Source organism: Brachyhypopomus gauderio, unplaced genomic scaffold (assembly GCF_052324685.1).
Source record: "Brachyhypopomus gauderio isolate BG-103 unplaced genomic scaffold, BGAUD_0.2 sc196, whole genome shotgun sequence".
Taxonomy (NCBI): Eukaryota; Metazoa; Chordata; class Actinopteri; order Gymnotiformes; family Hypopomidae; genus Brachyhypopomus; species Brachyhypopomus gauderio.
The window spans coordinates 82,877-98,517 of record NW_027507017.1 but is presented as its reverse complement, the minus strand read 5'-3'; positions in this window follow the sequence as shown (position 1 = coordinate 98,517).

Here is a 15,641-nt window from a genome sequence, read left to right as displayed (position 1 = left end):
GTCAGATACTTCACTATTGAAATCCTTCTGATAAAGACTTGCTCCCCTGTTATTACCTTTTGACCTTAACCAACTGTCATTCTTACAATGATTGAAGTGCTGTTTTTGGTGCCTGGTGGGGGGGGGGTCAGTTTTGTTACCAAAAACCTTGGTTTGTGGTTAGTGGGGACAGACTGACCTTGAGTATATAGAATGGTCTCAAGTATTTAAGTCGTTTTTAAGTAGTACAATGCTTGAACTCTCTCCACAAGCTCAGCTGTAATGATGGTTTTTCAATGGCCCTGTGGTTTTGAAAAGCTTATTGTCAGCTGGGGGTCCCAAGCTTACCAAAAGCCGCATTTATATTTTTTTCCTGTACGTTTACCTTTGCGCTTGTCTGTAGTTGGCTGATTTAAGAGATGCGATTTGTCCACAGCAAAAAGAAAAAGGCAATGCTGACAGCTGTTGAATGGCATGGTGGGGTCAGCAGCCATTGATCTGGGCTGGTGTCTGAAAACATATTCCTCACCCCGTCTCAGTTCACGTTTCCCAAGTCGCAGCGCGTGAGACCTCCTGTTTCCAATATGCCTAGCCTGTGGGGCCTGTATTGTTTCAGAGCTCATGCAAGCTGTGTGCCAGTGGCTCCCCCTGCGTGTGCCCCCCTCTGGAAGCCTGTGGTTCTGAGGAACCCCCCCCCCCCCCCCCCCCCGGCACCCCCATCCACCCCTGGTGAGAGGAGCAGAAAGCAGGGACCATCCTAGCTGGAGGGGGGCTCCAGATTCACTGGCCATGCTGAGCCAATTAACACGCAGTGGTCCATCCCGAATGAATTAAAAGCACCATAATCGGATCAGTGCGAAAAACCCAGGACGCTCCCCTCAGCTCCGGACCAGATGGCACCAGCAGTCAGGCGCTGCATTGTGGCAGAGCCAGGCACTGGTTGGGGAGTGTGAAATTAGGTTAGCACCTTAGTGGAACTTTCAGCCTGGGGCCAGAGGAACTCCTCCTTTGACTTCACTTGGCCTGGAGGTGACAGACCCATTTCACTTGTCCAAGAGGCCGAACATTCATTCAATCCTCTCAGACCAGAGATGGGGAGGCTCGCTGTGCTTGTGATCACCGGTTGGGGAAGTTGATTTTCTACTTCAGCGGCGGAGTTTGGGTGGAGTTTGGGCGGGAGCGAAGCAAGCTCCTCAGAATGCTGCAGGTCCTCTGTTCGTCCGCCAGAGTGTGTTCTGCATGATACGGCCTCCTTGTTGTGATGTTCTGCAAGGACAGATGATGCCTGCTGACATCTTATACCCTGTTCTCCCCTAATCATCCTGTGGGTTCCTCAAGAGCTTTGCAACCACAGAGGGAGCCAATGGAGAAGACATTCAGAGGGAAGCCACAGCCCAGCAAAACCGCCAGCCTGCAAGGCGACGCCTATCTCAGCCCTTCGGCTTGCATGGCAACACCCCGCCCACACCTCTGGCCTGCATGGCAACACCCCGCCCCCACACCTCTGTTAGCATTAGAGTGAGCCATTACTCTTTGACTAGTGGTCTGTATAATGGCCTCAAGTAGCCATGCTTAGCCTACCACACGCTCTGCTTCCATTCATAAAGGGCAAACATGCAAGCTTGCTGTTAACTGTCTAAATGCAGCCTTTTGTTGTGGGATAACGCTCCTGCGTGTTGTGGGGCTAACGTCCCTGCGTGTTGTGGGGCTAACGTCCCTGCGTGTCGTGGGGCTAACGTCCCTGCGTGTCGTGGGGCTAACGTCCCTGCGTGTCGTGGGGCTAACGTCCCTGCGTGTCGTGGGGCTAACGTCCCTGCGTGTCGTGGGGCTAACGTCCCTGCGTGTCGTGGGGCTAACGTCCCTGCGTGTCGTGGGGCTAACGTCCCTGCGTGTCGTGGGGATAACGCTCCTGCGTGTCGTGGGGATAACGCTCCTGCGTGTCGTGGGGATAACACTCCTGCGTGTCGTGGGGCTAACGTCCCTGCGTGTCGTGGGGATAACGCTCCTGCGTGCCGTGGGGCTAACGTCCCTGCGTGTTGTGGGGCTAACGTCCCTGCGTGTCGTGGGGCTAACGCTCCTGCGTGCCGTGGGGCTAACGTCCCTGCGTGTCGTGGGGCTAACGCTCCTGCGTGTCGTGGGGCTAACGTCCCTGCGTGTCATGGAGCTAACGTCCCTGCGTGTAGTGGGGCTAATGTCCCTGCGTGTTGTGGGGCTAACGTCCCTGCGTGTCGTGGGGATAACGCTCCTGCGTGTCGTGGGGATAACGCTCCTGCGTGTCGTGGGGATAACGTCCCTGCGTGTTGTGGGGCTAACGTCCCTGCGTGTCGTGGGGATAACGCTCCTGCGTGTCGTGGGGCTAACGTCCCTGCGTGTTGTGGGGCTAACGTCCCTGCGTGTTGTGGGGCTAACGTCCCTGCGTGTCGTGGGGCTAACGTCCCTGCGTGCCGTGGGGCTAACGTCCCTGCGTGTCGTGGGGCTAACGCTCCTGCGTGCCGTGGGGCTAACGCTCCTGCGTGTCGTGGGGCTAACGCTCCTGCGTGTTGTTCTGGTATGTGTGTTAGGATCAGTGGTGACGACTGGGTTTAGTGGGGGTGCTTCTACATCAGCACAGATCTGAGCAAGACGCAGGCGCTCAGTCGCACAAGACTAATCCCTAACAGACAGGCCGTTACGATAATGGCGTCAGGCTTGAAGCAGAGCATTTTGTTTGCATGGCGACTGGAGAGGAGGGAGAGGAGGGAGAGGAGGGAGCTTCCTCTTCCTCTCCTTTCTCTCCTTTTTACTTTCTTCATCTTCTGTCTTCTCTATCCCTTGCACCTACGTCTTTGTTGTGTGTGCATCTTTTTCGTCTATCAATGTCAAAGCCAAATTACACGTGAGCTCTGAGGACAGGTCAGACTAATTCAATCTCATCTGTCAGGAGGAATGATGGCTGGGCAGAACCATGGGGGTGTGGTCGGGCCTGATACATTTAAATAGCAAAGATGAGACCTTCTTTTGATTTGGAGAAACGCTTTAAACAGGCTTGGCCCAGCCTGAAGAGGTGGATCGGATTGGAGAATATTGCACAGGAGAGGGCGAACTCATCAGCACATACACACACACATACATGGCTCACAAACCTCCACTGGCAAACAGCTGATCACAAGATCAGCAAGAGCAGTGTAATGCAGTCCGGCCGACAGCACTGCCGCAGTGTTCCATAATACTGCCCCAGTGTTCTACAGCACTGCCCCAGTGTTCCACAGCCCTGCCCCAGTGTTCTACAGCACTGCCCCAGTGTTCAGGGCCGGCGCCAGAACATATACAGTGAGGGGGCGTCAGAAAATTTCGGGGGGGGCGAACGTAAGTTGTTGAGCGGGGGGGGGTGGGGGTGCGTGTAACGATTGTTGAGCGGCCGAGGGGGCACCATGTAGCGATTTTTGTAAAATAAATGGGTCTTATTTTTTACATTGAGGGGGCGGGACACCTCGCCTGAGGGGGCGACGCCCCCATTCCCCCCCCCCGTGGCGCCGGCCCTGCCAGTGTTCCACAGCCCTGCCCCAGTGTTCCACAGCCCTGCCCCAGTGTTCTACAGCCCTGCCCCAGTGTTCTACAGCACTGTCTGCCTTAGACTGGTACCCCAACAATACGCTCCTTTCCACTGTCAGAATTTAAATATTTTTTGTATACATTTATATATATATATATATATATATATATATATATATATATATATATATATATATATAAATATACACAAAATATAACAAAAATTTCATATTCATTTGAGCATAGATCTGTTATGATTTAAAATGCAGCAGTCTGTATTAATCCATAGTATTGTACCCTGTCTTTTTTAACGTAAAATAACCATATTTGTAAAATCACGTGTAGGTTCAGTCACGAGGCAGGTCTAATGAAAGGGTCTAATGAGTGTGTCTAATGAGAGTGTATAATGAGTGTGCAGACCACAACATACAGTTGTGTTTGTTGTTTTGATTCCTATTCATATACCATTTGGACATCCAAAAGTAAATATATAGAAAGTGCTGTGATTCATCTGTTTATTCATAAAGACCTTGTTATGAAGATTGGGGCTCTCCTTTACCTCGGTACAGAGCGGAGAAAGCTCTCATTTCTGCTTAGAACAGACGGTCATTATCTTAGAGCAGACAACCAAACACAAGCACACTCATTTCTCTATTTATTAGTATTTGTTTGGAAGAGTGTGTTTTTTTGGTATGTAGACTATAATTATCGAAGAAATATCATTGTTTTGTAACTGCCTGTATGCACTACCATTGTTAAAACTGTGAAGAAGAAAAAAAACATCTGTGGAGAGATGTCTTCTGTAGTGTGGATGAAGTGTGTTGGAGGCCTGGTGAAGCCAGACCCTGCACCCGAGCAGACGCTCAGACAGCCCGGGGTCGTGCCACACTGGGGGCGCGCGTGTGTGTGCTAGTGTCTGTGTGCCTGTGCATGTGTGCACATACATGTGTGTGTGTGGGAGGGTGTGTGTGTGTGTGAGTGCACCTTGGTGCTGCTCTTCCTGTCTCCTAAACACAGGATCAGGTGTCGTGGTTTTCGCAGTACCTTCTGGTTCCGCTTAACGGAAAATGGGTTCCATCAGAAGGAGTCTGAGCAAAACGGAGTGAAAATCATCCCTGACAGGCTGGAATATTACCCAGCCACGGCACCAATAACTGAGTGATCGGCTCCCTTTCCCTCTGGTAATGAAGAGAATATGTTCAGGGAATGTAGCAGTCTGTCTGTCTTCCGCTCTCTCTCTCTCTCTCTCTCTCTCTCTCTCTCTCTCTCTCTCTCTCTCTCTCTCTCACTGCTAGGCCCTTTCCTTCTTTCTCTCTTCTCTCCTACTATACCTGATAAATCATTTCAGCAGAGATGGAGGGATAGTTTTACTTCACTTCAAAGTTTCACTCTAGGTGTCACCTTGGTAACCTCAAAGCAGTGTGAAGGTAGAGAGCTCATGAGGACTCCATGCAACTTTCTGAAAAGTTTTTTTTTCTTTCTTTTTTTTTACCTCCAAAATGTTTGCTAAGATTTATGAGAGAAAGTCCATGGTGCCGTGAGAGAGTGGATCATTACACTTCATTATGGCTGCCTTCTCTCTCTCTCTCTCTCTCTCTCTCTCTCTCTCTCTCTCTCTCTCTCTCTCTCTCTCTCATGCTAAGATGATAATGAGGAGACCATGCACAGCCTTTGCCCATCTGCTGTTTGTCTGAATAACCTTCTCAGATCGTTCTTTGTTGGTATGGTCTGCTAAAGCACTTAAACGGTTAAAAAACATGTAAGACAGATGAGAGATAAAAAGAGAGAGAGAGAGAAAGAAAGAATGAACCAATCCATGTATCTGCAGCCATTACACAGAGGAGTGCTTTAAAGAGGTATAAACCCACAGTGTAACCAGAATAAATCTTCCATTCAGCATTGCATGGACACGCTCATATTTAAATTCTGAAGCATGTGTGCTTGTAAGTGTGAAGTCTATAATTTAACCACGCCTCACTGTGTATTACTGTGTATTACTGTGTGTGTGTGTGTGTGTGTGTGTGTGTGTGTGTGTGTGTGTGTGTGTGTCTGTCGGTCTATCTGCCATCTGTCTGTCAGTTTATTCTCTAATCTTATATTGCCTCTACTGTGTGTGTGTGTGTGTGTGTGTGTGTGTGTGTGTGTTTGAGAGTGTGTTCTAAGCATTGGGGTGCTGCTGTGATTGTGGCTGTGTAGGTGAAGAGTTCTGCTCCGGTTTTGACAAACCAAGCACTCTGAACCTTTGAGGTGTGGCTCAGGGCTTCATCCTGCATCACCCAGAAATAAATTCTTTATTCAATAATTGTTCTAAGCCTCCCTCATATGAATATTTGTATTTCAGCTCTCTTCTCCTCTTCTTTGTGCTGTCTCCACCCCCCCCCCCCCCCCTCCACTTTCCCTCTTAACCAAAGTCAGTTGTTGTGTGTTGCGGGCGAGCGACCGTGAGACAGGGCCCTGACCCCGAGTTGGCTGCTCTAATGATGGGGGGATGAAAGTTCTGCTGCTGGTTCCCATGCCGGCCTGTTAGGGGCTGCAGGCCTGTGAAACGCAGGCGTAATGGAGACCAGGTGTGCTGTGAACGCCAGACTCGTTCCTCAGCGTGTGAGCTCCGCCAGCCGGGAGGGAGAATGGCCTGCTCCTCACCCGCACTGCCCCGCTGCCTCGGTGCCACGCTCTGACCCCCTCTCCCTCCTCCTCCTCCTCCTCCTCGCCCCGAGTAAAGAAACGTGCCGTCTGCATCTGACCTACAGAGGTCAGCTGAGTCTCAGAGAGAGGAGTGTGGCGTTTGGATCACAGAGTGCTGCTGGACCAAACATTCTTGCATAATGTACCACACTTTCTCTCACTGTAGGGTTTTCTACCAGGAGAAGTAATAAATGGCCATCCACATCTCCCCCTCTCTCTCTCTCCTCTCTCTATCCCTATCCCCCTCTCTCTCTCTCCTCTCTCTATCCCTATCCCCCTCTCTCTATCCCTATCCCCCTCTCTCTCTCTCCTCTCTCTATCCCTATCCCCCTCTCTATATCCCTATCCCCCTCTCTCTCTCCCTCTTCCCATCTTCCACTCTACTTTATCAGGAAACTGCTCTTTTTGAACACCTGGGAACTATGATGCATTGATGTACCGGTTACCAGATTTATCTTACAATCTGGTATTGCATAAACATATATTTTTATGGCACTGCGGTGCTTTAACAGAACATATGTGTTCCTCTGTTACTCTCATACCTCTCGTCTTTCTGTCTGTTTTTTTGCATCCCTAACATTATTATGTTCCATCAGTCTTTTTGACTTTGTTTCTCAGTCTGACTTGTATTCTCTCTCTCTCTCTCTCTCTCTCTCTCTCTCTCTCTCTTTCTGATGATGTGAGTGTGTTCAGGCACAGATGAGCCTGCCCCATTGTCTCTCTTATCCAGAAACACCTCTATTTGTTAAGCGTTTACCCCTGGTGGCTGAGCTTAATCTGAAGTAGTTGAAGTTTTAAAAGAAAGGTCAGGCGGATCAGGCCGCCAAAGTGTTTCTAATCAGAGCAGACAGGCTCGCAAAGCTCCACCGTAATTACAATCTAATTAGTAGGCACCAGACGAAATCCAGCATGCCATTTCACATCAATAATTTAACCCTTCGGAGGCCGGATTTAAAGAAGATGTTTGAGGAGTGGCTGCTGAATCTGGAGTGGTGGAGGTGGAGGTGGGCTGCGTTCTCTCCCTCCTCTTCATCACCACAGTTTGAGAACGTGCCAAATTGGGAGGGGGGGGGGAGGGGGGGGGGATTATAGTTGACGAGGAGCCGATTTCCAGGGGCCTAATCTGGCCCGTCTGCATCGCCGGCCCCCTCTCAAATCCCAGCCACAGAGGTAATATGATATCATTAAAAAGCAGAATATTCTCCCCCCCCCCCCGATTTTCCCATTACAGCGTCACCGGGGGAGACGGCATGTCCTGAAGAGCGGGACCAGAGTTCAGTTCTAGAAGACGAGGGGACCGCCTCCGACCGCCCTGTCACGTGCAGACCCAGGAAGCTGACAGATGCTGAAGCAATCATTTCAGAGGAATATGGGAATACTGCAGAGAGGTAGATCTCCATCTGACTTCCTCCGTCTGGCTGTTGAAACGCCTGACGCTTATCGTGTGGGGTAAAAACGTGATTCCATTTTTTTTTTTTGCCGTGTCGGAGGTTCAAACATATAAATCAAATATTGACACTGTGTTTACTATGAAACTGCGACTATGAAAAGTAGAGACACACACACACACACACACACACACACACCCCTTCCAAATAAGTGAACAGAGCAACCATTCCAACCGCCGATATTAAAAAGCCACGTGTAGTAGGCCCGCCGATCCAACCAAGGTGTTTCTCCCTGTTTAATTACAGCTGGGGTCTGGTGCAGAGTGCGGCTCTGACACACAATTGTGCAGCGCTACCTGGAGTTATTGTTGTAAGAAACACTTCTGGCAGAATCAAGTGTGTTGGGAGGTTCAGCCGCGGAGAAATGGGATTTCAGAGACTGATCCCTGTTACTTTGTGAATCAGGTTGTTTGCAGAAGAGAAGAGCAATGTAACACCAGCCAGTCGACACGCGTGTGTCCAGTGGAGACACCAGTCGACACGCGTGTGTCCAGTGGAGACACCTAGGAGGCTTCGTGGAATAAGTATTGTCTGTTGGGCAGAGATTCTCTGACTGACATCTGCTAGACTGTGAGCCCTGCTCCCTGTGTGTGTGTGTGTGTGTGTGTGTGTGTGTGTGTGTGTGTGTGTGTGTGTGTGTGTGTGTGTGTGTGTGTGTGTGTGTGTGTGTGTGTGTGTGTGTGTGTGTAAACCTATAGTCTCCGTAATATTATCGTACTGCAGAAGGCTGCCAAAGCCTGAATAAGCAAAGAACAAATATATGGGCCTGTTTCACAAAGCTGAACAACGGTTCACAATCTTATTTCCAGCATTAGAGGCACGCGGTGTTATTGGGGCGTGGTGATGCACGCTAGCTCATAAAGACCAGCAAACATGCGAACACACTGCAGTTTGCTGCAAATAATGATTTCATAATCAAAGGAATCTTTTGTCACGGTGCTTTATTGCACCTTAGAGGCATTCAGATGTGGTTATTGTAGGAGCCCCCCACCAAACTACACCCAACTGCTGAAAAGTTGATTAAAAGTCAATCAAATTTGAAACTCGTTAGCGTTCTGAGACCACCCGATTTCTCACTTGTGTGAGATTTGCTGGAGTGAAAGAGCACATTTGATCTGAAAGGGGCAATATTTAAAAAAAAGTTTCCTCTTTCGAAAAAGATAAATGTTCAGCAAAAACTAATCTTGTTCCTCTGCTTATCTGATGTTAATCTCCTAACGAGAAAAAACTGCCTCTTGCATAGTGGAATCTAACCCCTGCGTAGATGTGCTAATGTGATCTGATTGGCTTCTGAGCGCAGGTGTGCTGGGTACAAGAAATGTTGTGAGGTGAGGAGTGATGTAGCTTCCTGTCTGCATTAAAGAAGCTTCTGTACAGAGAGGAAGGTTCGGTATTTGGAGTTTCACTCAGACAGGCTGATTAGCACAACCCTCATGATAAGAAGTATTTCTGGGTATCTCAGACTGTCTCTGCTCTTCAGAACTGCAGGAAATGTTTTTGCAGGCTCCCATATGCATGCCTACACACACACACACACACACACACACATGCACACACACATTCACCCGAAGGCTCACACACACATTTAGGACTATCAAGCCAAGGTCATTGTACGCTAATTTCACTTGTGTGTGTGTGGTTGAGGTCTAAAATTAATCAGGCCACTTTTTTTAATGCTGGTATTATCAGCTCTGTATAACAAATACAGGCCACTCCCCCCCCCGTGACCCCCACCCACCTCCCCTGATATATTAATTTTTGACCAAACGTCCCCGCTTGACTACTGTAACGAGGTATGATGTATTGAGCCCGGGCTGTTGCCATGGAGACCAACGTCCCCTGTTGCTTGTCATTAGAGCACAAACAAGCACTGGCATCTAATGTCATTCCAGTCAACGTGTGTGTGTGTGTGTGTGTGTGTGTGTGTGTGTGTGTGTGTGTGTGTGTGTGTGTGTGTGTGTGTGTGTGTGTGTGTGTGTGTGTGTGTTGTGTGTAGATGTCTTCCTCTCCGGGTGCACAGACATGCCACTCAGTGTGTAAAAAATTTTGGTTGTTTTATTCCTGGCAGATTAATCAGCTTGCTCCATTCCTGCGTTCGAGGAGAGAACCCGAGGGGGGGGGGGGTCCTTCCCTCCTCCTCCTCCTCCTCCTCCTCCTCCTCTTCCTCCCAACCTTTCAGAGATTGAAGGTGGATCTGTAGATTACAAAATGGAGTCAGCATGTCTTAGAATAATTGCTTCTTCCCGAGACCCTCCTCTGCCCCTATCTCTGTCATTTCTCTCTCATCTCCCTCTGCTCGCTAGGACTGTCCTGACTGCTTGTCCCCAGGAGCAGCCCTGTCTCGCGCGAGTGAGACGGTCCCTCGGCTGGAGGACACGATGCCGTCAAATTAAAGAGACAAGGGGAGAAGTGAAGAAATATAAACAATTACTCTGCAATTTTAAATCACTGATCAAAGCACAGCAATCACATAGCAACCAAAGTGGGTTTTTTTTTATGGCAGAACCATGTAATATATTAAAATAAATATACTGTAATACATACAATATAATGTAAATGGACTTCCTTAACAGTAAATTTGTGAAATGAAGCCACAGGTGGACAACACTTGGTTTTGGCCGTGCGGAGACGAGCAGGGCAGCTGTAGAAGGTGTTTAACCGATTTAACACCAGGAGCCTGTACAGTCTTTACAGGGTGGTGCTCTCCTGCATGGCTGTGGAATTTGCAGGGTGTTGGCTAATTGTTCAAACTTGAACTGCCGAACATCCCTCAGCCTCTAATGTTTGCTAGTTAAGACACCAATTTTCAGTTAAGATCACTGGATTAGCAGTACACACGTGTTGCTCTGGGGAATACGGACACACACTCTTTTAAAAATAGCATGTTGCATTCCTGATTCACCTTAAGAACAGCCGCTGGCAAATGGGATCCAGATAATTACCCTAGGAGTAAATGTAATTGCTGTGTGTGTGTGTGTGTGTGTGTGTTATTAAAGTCTGGACCAGTGAACACGGAGGGTCTTCACACTGTCTGTGCTCTGTGGAAGGAATTAGGGAGAAATGAGGGTGAGTTATAGGCATCCCTGCTCGTGCTGAAATGGCTGTAAAAACAGGAGTGTATGGGGAGTGATCACAGGCAGGTCGTCCGACCTCGTAAGGCAGAGCGGAGGACTGTTCATGCCTGCACTCCCCAAGGAGCCCGCCCTTATGCTGTCATCACTGTTCTCTGCTCTTTCTCTCTTCACACACACACACACACACATCATGTTGTGTGTATGTGTGTGTGTGTGTGTGTGTGTGTGTGTGTGTGTGTGTGTGTGTACGCAGATTTCCTCTTTTGCTTTTATCTATGAATGCACGGGTCTTTAATCGATGGTATAATAAACACAGGTTGGCCAACACCAATAAATAACATGAACTACTTGCCAAAAAATGACCCGACATGATAAAATCTGTGTTCTTTAACTGTGCTATTCTAAGGGCTGGAAGGAAGAAAGGATGTATTAGCTTAGTATTCATATATTCACTTTGTCCACACATGGAAGTTCATTTTGCCAAGACAACCACTTCATAGATGTCCTGTCCAACACTAACATGTGTCTCAGTGGACATACCCAGAGGACAGCTCAGCCTGCATAACCCAATAACTCCCTTTCCTTCATGTGCTTGCCTCTCCAAAACCCACTCACCCAATTATTGTAACCCTCCCTCTCCCAAATTCTCTCATCTCCTCCGAGGACCGAACACAGCGACCATTTCCTTCTGAAAAACGCCACAATGCCAAACAAAGGTTGTTTCTCTCCCCCCCCCCTTCATACACATGTGCCTGTAAGCGAGGCTGGGCTTTCACACCTGGAAGCAATAAAACTCAACATGCAGGATGGTGGGGGGACGGGGGGGGGGACGGGTGAAATAGAGGGAGATAGAAATGAGGAAGGATTAATGTTCAGCGCGAGGAGGAGATTATGTTTGGAGAGAGAAGAGGGGAAGGAATGCAGCTCCATTCGCACCCCAGACAACAGGAAAGAGGAGTGTCGTCTGATTAAAACTCGCCAGGAGAGAGAGGGGGGGGGGGGGGGGGGGGGGGGTTGATCACAGTCCCTCCCAAGACAACAGAACTCTGCTGCCTGAACAGATTAAAAAAGAAATGTAAAAAGGAGATACTGCAAAACCATCATGCCTAGAGGTCTGAGAGAGAGAGAGAAGGAGAGAGAGAGAGAGAGAGAGAGAGAGAGAGAGAGTTAGATAGAGAGTTTTGCATTTATGGAACTGCGTAACGCCATGATCAGCAAAGCCTATTTTGAAATGTTCCTGATGCGTATGTAGGTACAAGCCGTGTCGTCGCTTCTGGTCCACCACGGTCATCCCACACGGCAGGTCACACTTCCTCCATCCTGTTCATTTTTACATCAGTCTGGACAAAGCAAGAAGAAGGTCAGGTGAAATGCCTGTTCCTTAGGGCCAGTCCAGAGGTCTGCGCATGGGCGTAACGGTGCAGTTCGCAGCAGCACACGAGGGCCTGCATGACTACAGCAGAAGCAGACAGCGTAGAGGACTCGGTGGCATCTCCAGGCCGTGCAGGATGGGCTTCTGCTGAAGTAAGAGTGGGCTGTTTGGGGACTGAGTGAAATCTTTCCCACATTTCCCCTCTGGGCTTGCCCTGGTTTCCTGTAAGCAGCTAAACTGAGATCCCATGTACTTGCAATGAAAAGTGACAGGACATTGAGTAAAGCATTGGAAATCAATGGAAAGTAAACGCACTCCTTAAATACAAGTGAGCAGCTGAGAGCTACCTTCTGTCTCTTCTCTGTTTTTTCTCCCTTTCTCCTCATTCTCAGTTCTCTCTCCTCCCCCTCTCTCTCTCTCTCTCTCTCTCTCTCTCTCTCTCTCTCTCTCTCTCTCTCTCTCTCTCTCTCATGCTCTCAATCTCTGTCTGTATCGTAGTCTAAGTCAATACCTGTGTAGAAGCCAGAAAGGAAAAGCTGATACAGATAGCTAAAGACTGAGGTGTGTGTGTGTGTGTGTGTGTGTGTGTGTGTGTGTTGAACTCCTACATGTAGTAGAGACTTTGACACACCATAAAGCTGTAACATGTTTGTGTTTTGCCTAGAATAATCATATAGATTTTAACAATAGACCATAAAACAAGGGACTTGTACATTTAATAACAGTAAAATAAATGTCTATATCAGCAATACAAAACCAATGAACATCATTCCTGAAAAGCCTGGATCATGTGTTATTATGTAACTAGCAGCATAAATAGGCAATGGTGTAACATTAAGAATCCTGCAGAGGAAACAATAGTTCAGTGTTATGCAATATGGATTCCAATCCAAACAGACGGTAGCTGTGTTCAGTGCGATGTAAGAGCAGGACCCAGGAGAACACTTTCATAGCCGCTCCCCCCCTCCAGGAGGTGGGAGCCACAGTTAAACCAATTATTTTCAAAAACAACAACTCAACTTTGCAGCAGGGAACCTTTCACTTCTAAAAGAAAACAGAAAACAGCGCGATATTGCGAGAAGGAAGTGGAGGTGTGGGCGTCATTTGGAGGGAGCTGGAGTCAGTGTTCAGACAGAATCAAAACAATAAAGCTGATTTATTCTTCTCCAAATGATGTTCCTGTAATCGAGTCAATTCCCCCTCCAAATCCATTTACCATGTTTGGCCAATGAGGCCCAGGGAGCTTTGATGATGTAATGCCCCATACAGGTTTAAAAGACTTTCTTCTTAATCCAGACCACCGCTGTCTCTCTGGAGATCAATGGGGGTGGGGCCTGATCAATAGCATTACATACAAATCTCTGTCACTTTCCCACAAACGGTGCTGGCACTCGATCTGTCTCCTTGCCAGCTGCTTCTCTCTCTCTCTCTCTCTCTCTCTCTCTCTCTCTCTCTCTCTCTCTCTCTCTCTCTCTCTCTCTCTCTCTCTCCTTCTGTGGAAGCAGGGCCCAGCTAAATAAACAACTTTGCTGCATGTGAAGCACTATCTCCTGTACCAAAGCCGCTCAGCCAATGGCGCTGTGGCAGAGGCAGCAGGCGGTTTCCCTACACACACTTACACACACGAGGAGTGTGTGCATACGTGCTTGTGCTGAGGAGATTGTCTTCGTTTTAATTACACTGGTCCCTTACCGTCTGCGCTATGGCACAGCCTGGCTGTTTGCTTAACACGGGCGTGGCTGCTCATTTGGAAAGGTTAATGATGTATGTGTGTGTGCTGTTGTCCGTCCTGGAAGTGGAGAGCGACGGTCACGGGGTGAGAGGCCCTGCGTGTTCTGGTGTTATTGGATGTGGTCAGGGCTCCTAACTGCATCGCTGGAATGTTCATGGCTCTCCATGTAATGACAACACTTTCATCACACTTATAAAAAATTCTCCGGGGAGATAAAGGTGTAGGCGCAGTTGAAATTAGAGGAGACAAGGTCCCTGTCACTACACAGCCAAATGTAACTAATAAACATACTTTAATGGGCCTGGCCTTTCCTTCGGACGACACATAAACACACAAACACACACACACACACACACACACACACGCATATAGTTCCAGGCAGGGGTTAAATCTATTGCACCATAAAACTGAGGCTGTTCACGAAATGGAAGTATAAGAAGCAGAAATAATATTTCAAGTATGATTAGTTCATCTGCAGGGCACCTTGTGCGACGAAGAGAAGGTGCAATGGGGGGGGGGGGGGGGCGTTGTGCACCATGAGCAGTAAATTATATCTAGGCTGTGAATGATTCCTGCAGATCCTATTACAACAGGGAGAGCAGGAGAGAGAGAAAGATAGAGAGAAATAGAGAGAGAGGAGGAGGAGGAGGGGGAGGAGAGGAAGGAGGAGTGTAGGAGGAGGGGGATTGAAATGGGGGAGAGAATCGCCGCTGAACTAATCGGATGAATTCTGATTCCAGCTGTCCGAGTGTTCAGGATGGGGTTGCAGGGTAGAACACGGGTAGCAGGAGGGGCAGAGGAGGGCAAAGGGGGGGCTAAGGGTGGGGCAATAAAAGATGCATTTGTCCCGGTTCATTATGCTGTCATTGTTACACGCCGGTCCCAACTGCTAAAATTTTGCACAACTGCACAAACAGGACATTCTGGCTGTCAGTCATCACTCGAGCCGTCCTCACCATTCCTCTCTCCGCTCTCGCTTTAAAGACAAAGCGGATCTGTCTCCCCTCTCGTGCGAGCCCCCCCCCCTCCGCACTGCTCTGCTTCACTATTTGAGGACTGCTTGTCTGCCGTGCGTCACCTTGACTGCTGATTTAGTAGCTGACGCCGGCAGTTGTGATGGTTGTGCACGGCGGAGATCGCCTTTTCCGAGAGACGGGAGACGTGCAGAATCTACTCCTGGCCGAGCCGTTCCCCACACTCCTGGTGTCTCAGCAGCCTCACACTCACGTTCAGAAGCAATGACCAACACTCATGTTTTCTGTCCTGCAGTAAAGAGACGCTGGACTGGACTGTAGGGGAGGCTCATTCATTATGACCTAACCCCCTACCCCCCCGCCCTGCAGTGTCCGAGGGCAAAGCCTTAGATTTCTATTTCTTGGAAGGCATCCACCAAATAGGTTCTGGCTTGTGTATTTCATCTTGTATCAGACTCTGCTAACAAGTTTCGATATTTGACGGGTGTAATAAGGCTCAGTCTCTGATCACAAGGCTGCTGTTAATGCTCCACCTAAATACAGCATTACATTTCACTGATTCAGTTTGCAACAGACCGAGAATAAATGATATGACTGAATCGTAAAGCGATGCCCTGTAGTAAGGTTACAAGTCAATCACGTCATTCAGATGAGTGAAATAACAGCATCTAAAAATAAGGCAGCGTAAAAGATTAGCCCTTCACGCGGTCAAATGAGCTCCTGTTTTATAGGTGGAATTTATAGTCACAAGTGTCGTCATTAGCCACTTGTTCTGAGAGCTTGACACGCACGCAGGGAGTGAGCTATGGAAACAGGTGAGGCTCTGACACACACACACACACACAC